This window comes from Harpia harpyja, chromosome 12 (assembly GCF_026419915.1).
Source record: "Harpia harpyja isolate bHarHar1 chromosome 12, bHarHar1 primary haplotype, whole genome shotgun sequence".
Classification (NCBI taxonomy): Eukaryota; Metazoa; Chordata; class Aves; order Accipitriformes; family Accipitridae; genus Harpia; species Harpia harpyja.
This window is the reverse complement of record NC_068951.1, coordinates 17172173-17188982: the sequence shown is the minus strand read 5'-3', so window position 1 is coordinate 17188982 and position 16810 is coordinate 17172173. Positions and strand designations below refer to the sequence as shown.

The following is a 16810-nucleotide window of genomic DNA, read 5'->3' as shown; positions in this document are numbered from 1 at the left end:
GGGAAGTAGGTGTTTTTTCCTAGACTTCTGGCTAGTGGGAACCTTGAGAGTGTGACCTGAGTAATGCGAAAGAGATGGAGGGTTTCACTGCCTTGAGTAGTGTTGTGACTCTTTCACAGACCCTTCCAAAAGGACAGAATATTGATAACAGGAACCGCAGGACATGCTGTGTTGAAATTTTGTCTGCCTAAGTAGCTGCTAGTCAATTCCATTAATGTTTGCATATTTAATAAACTTTTAATGTTGGATTTTAATGAGTTGGCAGTTATCTCTGAACATCCAGCAGCAGCAGTCACAGGGTCTAGGTGGCTCTCAAATGCGGATTTCTCTCACTTAGAAGGCATGTGGCCTTTCCTTGGGCAGTTAGCACTTGACAGGATATAGCATGCTTTGATTCGGTTTGTACTGATGTACATCAACAATGAATTCTTAATTTGGATGGAGCCCTAGGGTTAAGTTTTCAGGGGAGAAATCTTTTTAAAAAGCTGGATATGAGAGAACATGACCTTGGTTAGTCTTGTAACACACCGTTTATCTACTTGGGATGATTCTTGCTAGTGATCTAATTATTTTGGCTGCAAAATGGGCCTCCCAGGGAATTTGTTTCTAATGTGGCATTTGCTCATTTACATTCCCAGTGCTTTTGCTTTGCCTTTTCAGCCTTATTTTCCAAATGTATATCAAACTCCTCAGAATCCCAAGCAGGCTAAGAAGTGCCCTGATTGCGCTGCACAGTCGGAACCAAGTGTCTCTAATGAGATTAAGGAAGCTAATCTATTATCAAGGGAACCTTGGCAAAATTCAGCAGAAAAGTTCAGTGTTCGTGCTTTTGAGATAAACCTAAGTGCAGTAAAATATGTCAGTATGTAAAATGTAGCAGACAAGGCAAAAAGGGACTTTTGATAGCAGTGTAATTCTCAGTTCTGGCACCAGTATGACTTTAAGTAAGTCACTTCCCCATTGCCAATCTTTAGGATAAATTCTCAGTATGCTACTGTAATGTAGATAGTAAATGTGTAAGCTGTGAGGATTGCAAGGGTAAAGAAAGAAGCCCTTACTGCTGCCTTTGAGATAAGACAACATAGTAATTCAGTGACTGGACCCATCAGATTGGTTTCAGATGACCTTTCAGTGTGCCTGGTAAAAAGCAGGAAGAAATGTAATGTTTATGTAACGTGGTATCTTTATCTGAGAGCTGTATTTTAAATTGAAGTTCTTTTTATGTCTCCAGAATACCAGGTTCTGAGAGGAAGAGCAAAGCGAGTTAACGACAAAAACTGATGGACCATTACATCTTCCAAAATGAGCCTATTCACATTTTTCTACTGGAAACTAACATGTCTTGAAGGTGAGTAGGTTTTGTATGTGACAGATGAGCTGCCCAGTGTCTTGGGCCTTGACCATCAGTCTTCCCAAGGACAGATCTGGCCTCATTTCAGCTTAGTGTGCAACTGCCTTTCTGGGCTGGCACAGGCCATAGAGGCATGCTTGTGAAAATACGTATTTTATCATTGGCAGAAATATATAGGAAGTAGGTAATATTTTCCATCATACCAATTAATTGTCATTAATTTGGAAGCTCTTGGAAAAGCTAGAGTGCTTAGTGAAAAAAGCAAACCATTGGGAACATGGGTATTTTTTTGGGAGTGGAGGAAATGCAGGTGTTTTATTTGCAGGATGAGAAAGTTAAGTTTGTCAGACAAACTTTTGTTTAGTTTGGTGAATGTATTAAATTAGGTAAGGCATTTTCAAGTTCTGTTCCAGTTGTACCTCAAATGATATTATCAGCATTCAGAGTAGCTGAAGAAGAGTGCTTGCCATCACAGATAGTAAATTAATTTCCCCAAAGTAAGGAACATAATGCTTGAATGAAATTAAATCAGAATTATATTTTGTAGAGTTTGTGATATCTTTTATGTTATGTGTGTACTCAGCTCCTTAGGGCTATAGGCAGTGACCATACAGTATTGTTTTAAAATCCTTTAATAACAGAAACCAAAATGGGAAATGTCACTTAAGACCTGCACTCAACATTGAAGTAAAACCAGGATTTCTGAGACAAACAGTTAATGTTTAAAATATCTTGGTTTAGACTTTACTGTCACTTTAATAAATAACATATAAAAGGAAGCCGTAAGCCTATGTAAGCTTAGGTTTGCCTGCTTAGCAGCATTAATTCTGATTTTTAATTAGGCTAATAAATTTGCTTTTCTGTTGGTTACTTTATTGATTTTTATTGATTTTATATGAATTTTTCTATTTTTTGGTATAAGCAACCTAATGCCTATGAACTCAAAGCTAATAGAGGAGTGTAAGTCGTGAAAAATAGGTCTAAGTGGTTGTCAATTGTCATTCTGTCTGCACAGAAATTGTTCTAAAATGTTCAGCATTGGAGTCACAGGCCTCTTGTGTGTAAATGCTTTTCGGTGTGAGGAAAAAGGCCTGATAGAAATTCAGCCTACACTGAACTCGGTTTTCCTGTGTTTTTGCAGATTTAAAGCTGTGTCTCATTATCCATGTGAGTTACTTAAATATTTGTAGATTTGGTAGTGCTGATGAGCTTGTCATGAGTGTAGCACTTGACAGAGATAGAAGGGGATGCAGTGTCAGGGGCCCTTACTACTAGAGGAAGAAAAGACTTGTAGCTGGAGAGAGAAAATACTGTTCACCTTCAGTTGTGCTATTTGGTCTCTGGTATACTCTGCACAATTCTGCATAGAAGGATGGAAACCTGAAACCTCCAAACAAAAAGATGTTACCAAGTTCTAAAAGGTTCTCTTGTATTGACTAGTTGCCTGTGTTTTGCATGTGTCCTCTTCAGAATCAATAGGATGAGCTGTGGAATGTTTTGGGAAAATGTATGAGTAACTTAATTTATATATGTTGGAGCCACTGGAGTTTGTATGGAAAATAAGTCCTGTGCGAAAGTGATTTGCAGTACTGGGTCCATGTTCCTGAATCAGCAGCTTTGTTTCTGAGTCATTTTTCATTAATTTTAAGTGCGTTGCCCTGGGTGTTCCTTACAGCTATGTGTGGGGAAAAGTAATATTGAAGTGCTCAAAGGTACAAACTGAGGACAACTGAATATCTTTTTGTGTGAGCTGGGACAACTGGATTTTGAATTTCTATTGTTATATGTAGTCAGACACTGAGAACTCCTGGAAGACTTTAAATAGGAACTTGCTATTGATGTTTCACACTTTCTACCTAATAATGTGGAAGCTAATCTAATGCTACGGAAAAGTAGGATGTGTTGCAAGAGCCATAAGTTGAGTGTTTTCCATGTATATGGAAAAAATAACAATTTTTTTCTGTACTGTATTTGCAGTCTAAACATTCAAAAAATGCTGGTAGATCTTGGAGTGCTGTAGTATCTTCTTCTACATTATGTGTTCCTTATACGTAAAGAGGCTGCAAATGGTTATGTATCTGTATAATGATCTTCAGCTGTTTTTTTGGGGGAAGGATATTTTAAGTGCTGTCTGTGAATTCTGCACAAATAACTATCTGTATATTAATCTCCAATATTAAAAAGTTCTTGTGATGTTTGAGTGATTGCAGAAGTCTGTAGTTTAAACTACATGCTGTTCATGTGTGGATGAAGGATGTTTTGACGGTAAAGGTGTTACCTATGAACCCTTTTGCCCCCAAAATCTGGAAAGTTAGGGAATCTCACTTGGAAATATTTATTCTGGTGTAGTCTGTACTTTTCTGTTGATGTGGATGAACTTCCTTTTGCTCTCTTCTTTTTCTTCTACTTTGACATTTTGTGCGAAGTGCAAGTTTAATGTGGGGAGAAAGATTGTGCAACAGGGTAAAGAAAGAGGGAGAGTGAAAAGAGGGTATTTTGCTGCTATAAGGCTTCTTTGTTCTTTGAGGTCAGGAAGAGCTGAGCTGCCAGTGATTTCATAAGCTCTTCTATTACCTGTTCACATACTGGTCAGTTAGCCTAAATGGATGGATCTACCTCTGTATGAGTCTTTAAGTAAATATCAGGCAGTGCTGGTATTCCTGATAACTGTCTGCTCTGAGTACTTGCTCCTATTTCTTGCTTATTGTTGACTTGCTAATTTCTTAGCTGCCATCACAACCCAAGCAGATTTTGTCAGCACAGGGTCTTCTCACGGTGTGCAGCTGTAGAGACACCCCTCTGTTCCAGCCTTGTTAGAGGATATATTTTCAACAGTGGCTGGAAAATATTTGGAGATGTTTCCAGTAAAACAGTTGGTACTGATTCTTGGCTCAGAGCCTCCTCTTGATCAGAGGCAGCATTGTGGTTTGCCAGATGGCCTGCAAGCTGGATCTGGTGCCTGCTCTGATTGCATCCCTCCTGCAGGACAGGGCACCGGAGGAAGTGCATCTCTGGCCTCCCATGGGAGCACCAGAGCACATTGCGTTCAGAACTGTTACTAGAGCAGGAGGCGTCAGCAGTTCATTCCTGCTTGACTGCCTTTAAGGACAGCTAGCTGCTGCAGGTAGGGCTTTAGGACTGGAGGTCTGTGAGCTGTGCTTCTCTAGCAGCTGCTGCAGCCGGGGGGTGGCTGAGTAACGATGATATGTTGCTGTCTCCTTGAAGCAGATTACAGCTACATGGGGGACGGGGCACTTCAAGTGTTTGTGCTCACTGGGAAGATCTGCTATAGAGGGAATAGGGCATGTTATCCACTGGCCCACCCAGGTACTGTAAGACTGGCTTCCAGTGTGCACGCATTCAGATATTGGATAACCACTGGGTTTTGCTGAGGCTCTGGATTTGTGTCCATTTTTCATGTGGATTAGACTGTAGCAGGCTCCTATCCTAAGTGTAAGACCTTGGATATGTGTAGGGGGTCCCTGTTAACTTCTCTTCCTTGCCTGTCTGTCCCTGATATATCATCACTTGTGGCCTTATGGGATTCGGAAATGCCTCAGTGTTTCTGGATTAAATTCTTCTCTCATTGGGAGAAAAATTTGCCACCAATTTAAGCTGAATCTTGACTAAATATGGACAGTTTAAACCTTGGGCAAAGACTCACAAACTGGATGATGCTGCCCAGCCAGAATCAGTTGCCATTCTTACTTTCTCTGGGAGAGTGAATGTTTCCAGTGCTGGATGGCTGAGACCATTCTGGGGGACCTGTGCAGGCCACTAGAGATGAGAGCTGTGGAGAACTGCATAAACTTTTAGATACTCCATTGCTTTTACTGATACTGTCTTCAGGGCATTCCTCATCCCCTTCTGCCAAGAGGAGCTCTTCCAGCCATCTCTAGAGGTGCTTAAAGAAGTCTAGCTAATCATGGGGTTATCTCTTTTTTTCTGCAGATCTTGAGGGTTTCATGTTATGAACTGAAAGCACAATAGATGCAACTCAGTTGTGGTACAAGTAGTGTAAGCAGCCTGAGACACACCGAGTTTCCTAGAAGATGACCCATCAGATTCATCCCCACATTAAATTTATAGCTGTTGTCAATGGTACAGCGGTGGATCTGACAGCTTGGTTGCTACATGCATGTAGGCTTTTTTTGATGTTTCATTTGCTGTGTTGGGAATCATTTGTTTTGCTTCAACTGGATGTGAAATATTACCACTGGGGATTGATAAGATTCACTTAATGGCAAAGGAGGCTGTACTATCAACATCAGCCTACGGCTTGCTTTTCTTAGAGCTGTTTTACACAGCCACTGCACTATAATTAACTTTACATGAACAAAACTTCAGGAATTCCTGATCTGGGACCTTACTGTGCCAGGAGGAGTCTGCAGCCCAGTTTAGTTAGAGAATAAGTGTCCAGACTGAAAGCCACTGCATGCTTTGCTTTTATTAAGATCTGCTATTAAGAAAATAATTTTTGCTAAGCAGAGCGTGTTAAGCTGTCATTTAGTTAAGGGAATAAACTGTAAAAACCTTTAATCACATTGGAGGGGAAAAGGAGGTATCGCTTCAGATTCCTGTGGTGGTTTTTCCAGCTTCCTGAGTAAAACAATTCTATTTTTATGGTATATTTTTCCTACATTTAAATATTGTGTGGGTGTATTTAAAAAAAATGTTTGATTACATTATGATCAAGTGTAATGGTTAGATACTGATTACTGTGAAAGAAGTACAGCATTCAATTAATTGTAAATTTGCCAGGTAACATTACTTGTCTGAATGTTGCCTTATCACATAAGAAGATATTGTTTCTCAAGCACATTGCACTTGCCATCTTGAAAGAGAATTACATTTCTATTAAAATACCATTTGCTCAATGCTCCCAAGTAAAGGAGAAGCTTAGTATTACTGATAAGGTCCACGGTAAACTTTTACTTAGTTCATTTAACACTTGACTTGGTCTCCATTCTCTGGTGCATGAGTGTTGCGTTATCTGTTACTTTGAAAGAGCTGTGTTTGGAAAGGTGCTCAACTCTTGTGTTCTGATGTCTGTTACCACAATTTATGTTTCCTTGAAATCTAAACACTGTCTTTGAGTAGATGCATCTTTTTAATATCAAGCAAAGTGGAGCTCTGGTTTTATCTTTTTAATTTACGCAACCTCGATAAAAGCAGCCAGGTTACGCTGGAGTCAATTTGATGATAATAAATTCCTTCTGTTCTTCCTTAAGCCACAGTGAAAATGAAATAAGCTGAATTTACTGGCTGTTCTTCATGCCTTTTTGTTCAGTGCAGAAGAAAATTAAGCTATTTTGACCTTTCTCTGACATGTGTAGTCAGTGAAGATGAGGGCAGAGAAAGGCTTTGTAAAAATAAGTCAATATTGGTCTTTCTAAAATTGTTATTAATGCACTCCAGTATGCTCCAATTAAATTCACAGCCTGTGAAGGCAAGTGCAGGCAATCTCGGCTGCTATTTCATCTACCAACACGTTACTTGGTTTCAGGTTTTTGTTCCTATCTTTGAAGTGCTCTATCACAGAGGTTTTGAGGTAGTGGCTCTGAGTGAGTACCATACACCTTATGGTGAGCTTTGTACTGCACTTCACCTAGAATATGCTTGTACTGCCAGAAAGTCAGCTGTGCCGAATCTGAACAGGGCTATCTGAAATCAGGAGCACTGGGGTCTTGGGCATACCCCTGTGATATACATACATGGATCAAAAAAAGGCTTGCAATAAACTGGGGGGTTTCAAATTTTAACACTGTGTATATACCTTTGCAAATAGAGTTGCGTACTGTTTTGTGTGAGGATCATAATTCTTTGTGAAAGTGGAGAGGAATGATGTCTCCTGTAAACGCTACTAGACACAATACTGCTGAGATTACCTCCTGCCCCCCCCAAAAAAGCCAAAAAAACCCACGCAAAACCCAAACCCAGTTGCTGATCCAATGGATGTACCGGTATGTTTTACTGTGTATTTGTTAATGGCAAGGGAGGCTGGGTAGAGCTTCAGTTGCCAGTCCTCTGTGTTTAAGTTGTCCTGACCTGGACTTTGTTGCAGTAAGGGCTGTGAATTTGTTCTCTCAAAGGGGTCTTGTAGAGGAGACGGTGAGTATGACAACTCACGGTGCTGGGGACTATTTCATTAGTTCATGACACAGGTCTGCATGCAAACTGAAGCCTGCTGCTGGCAGTACCTAGAAGTCTTATTCTGTTCCTGTCCTGATGGTGGGGGAGTTGGGAGACATGCAGATAGCATCAAATGGATTGTACATTTGCATTGTCCATTGTAGCTGTAACTTACGAAGTAAAAACTGAGTATGCATAGTTTACCACCCAAAAACTGATAGCGTGTATGCTGCTACCTTGTATTTTTCAGTTGTATTTGAAGAACTGAGCTGTGTGCTTTTAAATTGGTTGTGTTTTCTCCTGAGATGGCAGTTAAGAAGGGGAAAGCTTAATGTTTGCTTGGCAGAACGTTGCAGCAGTAGCAGAGGATATTGTATTCTCAGTCGGTATAATTTCAGGTCTAACAGAACTCCTGCTTATGCTTTGGTACATTCCTGTTTCTCTGCTGTATATTTTCTAGACACGATGTGCTTGCACTGGCTGACTTATCTAAAAAGTGATTATACTGGTATCTTTATTTGCTCTGCCCTGTACTGATATTAGCCTTCAGCCAGCGCTCTCTGTTTCCAGTGTCAGCATGGGCAAAGTGGAGACAGCAGAATGAGCTGGTGCTTAATTCCTTGCTTGTGGATGGGGGAGTATTGTACACTGAGAACCTGTACAGCATAACTTAGTGGTGAACATGAATCATGGTTGGTTGTTTCAGGTATAGACTCCAGGAAATTGAAACCAGCCCTGATTCTGCCTGATAGAAGAGTTTCAAAACTTAGGTAATGTGACTCAAAGGAAAGGCTTTTCTGGATGCACTTTTCTTCTAGAAAGTTATGATACATTTATCTAGCATGCTGTCTCTTGCATTTAAAATGATTGACAGGTTATGGGAAGTGCCATCTGAAAAATGCAAGGGGTTTGCTTTCTCACAGTATATAAAAAGAACACTTCACTTTGTTGTTTCTGCACCAGAAATGGCAAGGCTTTGTAATGGAGTTAGGATGTATGCCACTGCAGGTTTTAATTTTGGCTTACTCTGAGAAAAATGCGTATCTTCAGAGGTACATATATTGTAGTTTGAAAAGTGCTACTGCTATAGGTGAGTCGAACCAAATTCTTAATTAGATTGGTGTGAAAAATGGAGTTGTACAGAAACACTTTGCATCCCTTAAAAAAAAAATTAATGTTGGTGCAATGGTATTGATATTGGGCATTGGATCATACAAAGTTAAGGTCAGAGTTTGACAAGAGTATACCCTGCCTACTTAAAAATTCTTCCCCTCCATTTCTGGGGAGCTGGATGTGCTAGCCTAGACTAAAACAGGCCCAGGGAGCAGCAGTGTAGCCAGCTTTTGAAAGTCAGGTCTTTCAGCTGCATTCCTAAACTAATAGGCACAATTCTACATTTTATTAGTGTGTAATATTTACTAAGACTTCTGTTCTTAAGTATTATAAATGCTTCTCCATATTGCTTAAAAAGATGGGAAAAAAACATCTTAGAATCAAGGAATCATGGAATGGTTTGGGTTGCAAGGAACCTTATAGATCATCTAGTTCCAACCCCCCTGCCATGGGCAGGGACACCTTCCACTAGATCAGGTTGCTCAAAGCCCTATCCAACCTGGCCTTGAACACTTCCAGGGATGGGGCATCCACAACTACTCTGGGCAACCTGTTCCAGTGCCTCATCACCCTCACAGTGAAGAACTTCCTTACATGTAGTCTAAAGCTGCCTTCTTTCAGTTTAAAGCCATTACCCCTTGTCCTATCACTACATACCCTTGTAAATAGTCCCTCTCTGGCTTTCTTGTAGGCCCCCTTTAGGTACTGGAAGGCTGCTATAAGGTCTCCCCAGAGCCTTCTCTTCTCCAGGCTGAACAACCCCAACTCTCTCAGCCTGTCTTCATAGGAGACGTGCTCCAGCCCTGTGATCATCTTTGTGGCCCTCCTCTGGACTCAGTCCAACAGGTCCATGTCCTTCTTAGGTTGGGGGCCCCAGAGCTGAACGCAGTACTCCAGGTGGGGTCTCATGAGAGCGGAGTAGAGGGGGAGAATCACCTCCCTCAACCTGCTGGCTATGCTTCTTTTGATGCAGCCCAGGATATGGTTGGCTTTCTGGGCTGCAAATGCACATTGTCAGGTCATGTTGAGATTCTCGTCAACCAACACCCCCTAGTCCTTCCCTCAGGGCTGCTCTCAATCCACTCATCACCCAGCCTGTATTTGTGCTTGGGATTGCCCTGACCCATGTGCAGGACCTTGCACTTGGCCTTGTTGAACTTCATGAGGTTCGCACAGGCCCACCTCTCAAGCCTGTCAAGGTCCTTCTGGATGGCATCCTTTCCCTCCAGCATGTTGACTGCACCGCACAGATTGGTGTTGTCGGCAAACTTGCTGAGGCTGCACTCAATCCCACTGTCCATGTCGCTGACAAAGATGTTAAACAGCGCCAGTCCCAATACCAACCCCCGAGGAACGCCACTTGTCACTGGTCTCCACTTGGATATCGAGCCGTTGACCCCAACTCTTTGAGTGCGACCATCCAGCCAGTTCCTTATCCAGTGAGTGGTCCATCTGTCAAATCCATGTCTCTCCAATTTAGGGACAAGGGTGTTGTGTGGGACAGTGTCAAACGCTTTGTACAAGTCCAGGTAGGTGACTCAGTTGCTCCTCCCTTATCCACCAATGCCATAACCCTGTCTTAGAAGGCCACCAAATTTGTGAGGCATGATTTGCCCTTAGTGAAGCTGTGTTGGATGTCACCAATCACCTCCTTATTTTCCATGTGCCCTAGCATAGTTTCCAGGAGGATCTGCTCCATGATCTTGACGGGCACAGAGGTGAGACTGACTGGCCTGTAGTTCCCCAGGTCTTCCTTTTTTCCCTTTTTAAAATGGGGGTTATGTTTCCCCCTTTCCAGTCAGTGGGAGCTTCCCTGGACTGCCATGACTTCTCAAATATGATTGGTAGTGGCTTAACCACTTCATCTGCCAGTTCCTCAGGACCCGCGGATGCATCTCATCACGTCCCATGGACTTGTGCACCTTCAGGGTCCTTAGATCGTCTTGAACCTGATCTTCTCCTACAGTGAGGAGTTCTTCATTCTCCTGGTCCCTGCCTTTGCCTTCTGTGACTTGGGCAGTGTGGCTGGAGCACTTGCAGATGAAGACTGAGGCAAAAAAGTCATTGAGTACCTCAGCCTTCTCCATGTCCTGGCTAATCAGGTCTCCGATTTCCTTCCAGAGAGGGCCCACATTTTCTCTAGTCTTCCTTTTACCACTGATGTACCTATAGAAGCTTTTCTTGTTGCCCTTGACATCCCTGACCAGATTTAATTCTATCAGGGCTTTAGCTTTCCTAACCTGATCCCTGGCTGCTCAGACGATGTCTCTCTGTTCCTCCCAGGCTACCTGTCCTTGCCTAAGAAATATAGCTTATTGGGACCTATTGGAATGAATGCTATTAAATGAACTTTGCTATGTGTAGCAGTGAAGAGAATTTCCTGAATTTTATTAACACTGAAGGATTTTTATGCAAAAAGAAAGTACATGTATAAATGGCTATAGACATGTCCAGTAAAAATGGGCAATTTTATTAAACCATGAATTTAAGGGAGTGTTAGAATGGTTGCCTGGGGCTTCAGTATGGTTTTTTCAGTACTCTGGATGGTTAATACAGAATAGTCTAACTGCTAGGACAGAGAAACCCAGAATAATTTTCCTTGTCCCAGTTAAGTCAAGAACTATTAGAGCAGTGGAAATAAGGTTTCAACAAGAGGGGAAAAAGGGTGAGGGAAGTGTCAGCTCTCACTCTTGCTAGTGAGAGGGGATTGTACACATGCACCAGAAGTTAGAATGGAAGAATTGAGTAGGAGTTACGAATGAAAATAGAAAATAGGCTAATGTTGCCAAAGCATGTAAGTGGGAATGATTTTCACTCTTCCTGGTGCTTTAAAAAAAAAAAAAAAAGGCAAACTGTATGAGTGTTTGCAGTAGGACGTGCAGGTCAAAGTAATATGTGATTTTCTTTGACCTGCACGTTTGTCAAGAAAGGTGGCTTCTCTGTTATCAAGCCTGATGCTTGAGCCATTATGAGTCATTTTTGTCCAACCTAGTACCACTGAATCGCACTACACTGGCTACACAGGAGACCAACCATGATCTGGTGGCTTTGCTTCCCCTGATGCTGGGAGCAGGGAAGGCACAGAAGCTAAGAAACTCTAGTAATAAACCCCTTTCACTGTCTAGCTGATACTTAAATGTTTGGAGGAGTAACATCAAGTCCTTCTTAATCTACCTTTCTCACCTCCTTTTCCTAAGGTATTATCTTTTTCTCCTGCCATGTCTTGAGATACTTGATTATGATACTGTAATAGAAGTAAAATTTCTGAGCAGCATATTCAAGGACCAGGAGCTTGAAAGGTGGGCTTGTGTGAGAGGTATCTTTAACTTTCTTATTGCAACAACCTGTAGCGACTTACTGGGAGGTACTCAGTAAGCAGAATTTCTAGTTTCTTTTTGAAGTGTGAGTGTAACAAGACAACTGGAAGGAATGGAAGGATGTAATGTAGAAGGCCAGGTATTAGACAACAGCCCCACATGCGGCTGCATATGCGAAGGCTGTTTGCTCAGTAGCCACGACCAGTGACCATTATGCTTCTTGACTGTCAGCCTTCTAGTCCAAGTCAACAATCAATAGACTACCTGTTAGAAGGAATGATAGGGCTCTTCACTAAAGGAAAAGATACTCTGCTCAACTCCTTGCAAGGAACTCAGCATTGTGCTTGAGGATTTATCTTCAGGAATAATTTCTTATAGTGGTGTATCTTTATTCTCCCATCAGCAGTCTGGCTGATATTTGAAGCTATGAATTTGAAAAAATGACTAAATCCTGGCATGGCTTCATGGATAATCAGTAGCAATACCTTCATGGCTAACTCTTGTCTCCTACCTGTGCAGACTGTTGGTGTGTCAGGATCCATGCAAAGAGGGATGAGGAACCCATCTGCCATCTTCAGAAACCACCATGCCTCATTCCATCACTCAGTGATTCCCTTTGACAAATGGGTTTTGAATGTAATAGTCCTGAGCAACTCATTTGCTTGTTCTGTCCTACCCTTAGCTTATTTTAGGGATTTTCTGTGTCATGCTCTTACCAGAACAAGAAGATGTACCGGTGTGTTTAGGCTTGCAGGAGATATTACAGGGCCTAGGGAACAGACTTCCACTGCCTGTGTTTCCTCATTCTGAACTGATGATCTGTCTGGACCATGAGAAACTGCTCTCACACTTGGGTATCAATACAGTCCCCTCCCTCACTCTCCCTGATCTACATTTTTCAGCATCAAGGTTAGTTTCTGTGGTTCTCAGATTAAAATATGTCTTGTCCCGTGTAGTTGAGATTCATTATCTGTACAGCTCATTTGCTCTTGAACTATTCAGAGCAATAAGGCTATTTCTGTAATGCCTCCGAATGAAGCATGTGGGAAGCAAGAAGTTTGATCAACTTGTTTCTTACACAGAAGATACAAGGCAAACCCAAAGGGGAGGCAGAAGTGAGCACTAAGTGTTCTTTTCTTCTCAGCAAGCTCTTCTAATGTGCTAAAGAAAATTGTCCTTCATGTTGTCTCAGATGATTATATTCACAAGAGCAACCTAGAAGATTCATACCTGTATTAGGCACTAACCATTTACAGTCAAAGTCTTATTTTGTGCCTTTATCGTGATTACCTTTGTTACCTTGTACACTTGGGCTGGAGAAAAGAGTCACATCATTCTGATTGCTTCATGTTTTCAAGATGTTTTTTGAGAGAAAATGTTTCCTGAGCTTCATTCAATCTCTGAAGTAGAATTTGGTCTTTCTGGGAATCATGTGAGATCAAGTGATTGCCTGGAGCAAGAGAACATGTACTGAAGCTGCAGTAGCAAAGACCTTGGTATTAAAGGCCACCTGCTATTGCTCTCCATCTCTTCAGCCTTAAAGTTTACTAGGTTATAAATTCAGCTTGTCATCTTCCTATATAATGGCTAGCAGTTCTTCAGCAGATGAACAGGATGGTTTCTCAAGGATTATTTTGTATTTATATCCCAACCAGAAATCTCCTCTGTCGGAAACCTTGGTGTAGTCTTCACAAGGTGTACCGAGTTGTCTTTCGGCCTTCTTTCTGGATGCTCCTTTTACTATTTTCTTGGTCTTCCTGGGGACAGTCAACAAATCGCATGTCAGCATGTAGCTTTGACCTTAGGATTTGCAGCCCAGCTTACCTGGTAGGAGTAGAAAAAATGTCCCACAACAGAACTTTAATAGTTTTTTTCCAAAAATTGCCTTATATTTATCAGCTTGTATGAAGAATTTCTTATGAAAAACTTAAACGAACTCCTGAACCCTTTCTGGTTGAAGAAAATGAGGGAAAAATGTCTGATAGTCTATATTGATGTGGCTGAACTTCACACACATACAGAGAGCATGGTTTAACCTGTATTTTCTGTTCCTGGTGGGTATTTTATTAACTGTGCTCAGTCAGAAATACATTCCTAGAAAGCTGGGATTGTTTTTTTGGAGTGAACTTTATCAGTGTTTTAAAACATAGAAAAAACTTGACTAGGATTGCTGTCCCTGTGCAGGTCTGCAGGCCTCTGATTCACCTCTGATGTTTTGGTCACATAGCCTTAAGTGGTATTTCCTCACCCTTGAATCTGTGACATAAAGGACAGAGCACCTTTTCAGTCATTTTGCTTGTAAGTAGCTTTAGTAGTTGAGTATAGCTGTTCTAAAATATTTTTTCGCTTTCAGCCTATTTTCTTCAGCCTAAGCACAAACACAGTGGCCCCTTCAGGGCTACATAGGTTCAGGTATTGTGGTATATGGAAGGTGCAGTCATTTTTTTTGTTTGTTTTGTCTGCTGTTTGGCACAGGAGAGACTCCCCTGGCCCCCAACTGCTGCCAATAATTAAAGACAGTTACCAGTCCCTAGCAGGAATAAATGTTTTCAGCCAATATTTACAGCCCATTCTGTCCTGGAAGAATGGAGCTACTGGTGCTGCTGTTAGCTGGAGATGTAGGGAGGCTTCCTTTTGGCTCTTCACTGAGAAATAAGATGTAAAATACAGCTCTGGTGGTGGCTGTTAGCTTTACATGTTGCCCAAGGAACACTGCAGAAGGTTTTGCATAGCTATGGCTCAACCTACTTCATGCATCTGTGCTTTTTTCTGAGACAGAGGGTCCTGATCTGGGGAGTAACCATGGTCGCCTTGGTCCTAGTAAGGAAAGATCCTCCCTGTCGTTGAATGTCACAAAGTATGACTAAGGCTGAGTCTCCTGGAGGTGTTTTGGGAGTCTGTCCATGGACTGCTTCCTTGGAGCCTTCTGCCTTCTAGAGCCTCTGTATGAGGACAAGGTCATCAACCAGTGTTTGATAAGATACAGGACAACTGTTTTGCTTACTCAATATAATCCATCTTGTATTCAGAGTAAGATAGAATTTCTCATAAGAAAAAATTGCATGATTGTGTTACAGGAGATTGCAATATTTAATGTTTTCTGTCATTTGAGTAGCGTGGCACCACAGGATTTTGGTTGTCATCTGTATCTTTTTAGTATTGGATTTGGCTGCTTTCTCCAGAGGCCTGCAAAGGTCACCGTTTTGCAAGGAGAAATGCCATGTGACATCAGCTTTTGGGAAGCTGGAAATTCAAAGCAGCCAGCAGTGAAAATTGAGGTCCTGCTCTATCAATGGTGATACGTTGCTATGTGAGGTGTATGGTGTATGTAGAAGACCGGAAGGTGCTGTCTTGTCTTTGAAAGTTTGTTGCCAGCAGCTAATTGCAGTGAAAAAGAGGCTTCTGAAGTGGGTGTATTTGCAACATTTAGTTGTGTCCTTGTAGGTTAATTGAGGCTGTGCTGTGGGTTTCTGTTTCTTCTTCATTTTTTTCACTACCTCAGGAGAGAAGAAAACTACTTGTTGGAACAAACTGCTTCTGAAACTCATGGTCACTTTCCAAAATACACTCCCAACCTTGAGGAGAGTGCAAAATATGAGAATACTAGTGTATGTGTTTTTAAATCTGTTCATACTTTTAAAGGAGAAAACCTATACTCATTGATGACCTGCACTTGTTGTGTGGAGGTTCACCAGAGGCTGGACAGTTTTCAATAGGCTCTGCAACATTTGTCATTTGCTATTTCCTACCTTGCCAGTGTGTTCAGCTATACGAGGCTTTTGTACTGGGGGTGAGGAAAGCTTAGCAAAGGGCTTTCCTGCTCTTACTCGGTGCTTGTCCATTCAGTACTTGGGGATAGCTGGCTTGGAATAAGTGACATAATTCTAATAAAATACAGTTATGCTGCTGAGCTGAAATCTGGATTTAACTGAACCTTTGATTTTAGTGAAGCCACATTTCTCTTTAGGATTGGAGACAGGGAAGAAGAGTAGATATGCTAGTGGAGATGGCAGAGGAGAAAGAAGTAGTTGCATGAATTTCAGCAAGTGGACATAGAAGCAGGAATAAGAATTAAGTTTGAGATGAGAAAGCTATAAATAGGGAAGGGAAATAGGCTCCTCTCTGAAGGTGGAGGGGAAAGAAGCAGATAATGGAGATCAGGTGACAGTCTGGGGAAGGTAAAGAGCAGGAAAGGGAAGAAAAATGGAGTTGGAGATCTCACAGGGGTCATGGAACGCATTCATTTCTTTTTTAGGCTCTTCTTGCATTTTAGGCAGGAAGAAACACTAATTAGCCAACTTTTCTCCCCTCACAAATTTATTTAACCAGTCTGACCTTACCGTTTAGAGTGGGATGGGAGTAACTCAAGGAAATGATGGGGAAGGGGTGGTCCTTACTTTGATGGGTTTTATTTGCAAGGGAAATGGCACAGAGAAAATCAGCCCTTCTTTTAGGGAAGGTGTTGCAAGACGAACAGTCCCAGGTGGGTCCCTTTTCTGCTCCCAGGGCTCTGTGGATTGATTTTCTTCAGTATTTCCACATGCATCTTCATTCTCTGGTTCTACAGTTTCACAGTTTCCTTAGAAGGCAACATGCTGCCTTTAATCAAAGATTTGTAGCACTTGCTGTTTTCTAAGGTGCAGTGCAATAGCTCGTGTTCTCTGGTGATGTTATCCCCAGCACTGTGTCAAACTGTCAAAGCTGTGAAATTGAGGTGACTACTTCAGAGCTCTGTATATGTTGCTAGCCCTTGTGCTGCTGCATTGTGCAGTAGTGAAGGGAGAGAGCTGAGTAGGTTACTGGCTTGTGCATGCTGCATCCATAGTGCCAGGTATAAAAATCTCCCTGGTGTTTTTCTCCTGTTTTATTTTTATACATATGTTTTCACTTTGTATCA

General features: G+C 41.7%; 1 protein-coding gene across 3 annotated transcripts in view; it reads left to right on the top strand.

Annotated features, from left to right (window-relative positions):
- MAP3K13 (mitogen-activated protein kinase kinase kinase 13) overlaps nt 1-16810 on the top strand; it is an 83941-nt gene that overhangs the window by 7709 nt on the left and 59422 nt on the right. For all 3 annotated transcript variants that reach the window (XM_052804728.1, XM_052804733.1, XM_052804729.1), the window contains exon 2: nt 1232-1348. The gene's annotated coding sequence lies outside the window, so the exon portion shown is untranslated. The remainder of the gene's footprint in view (nt 1-1231; nt 1349-16810) is intronic.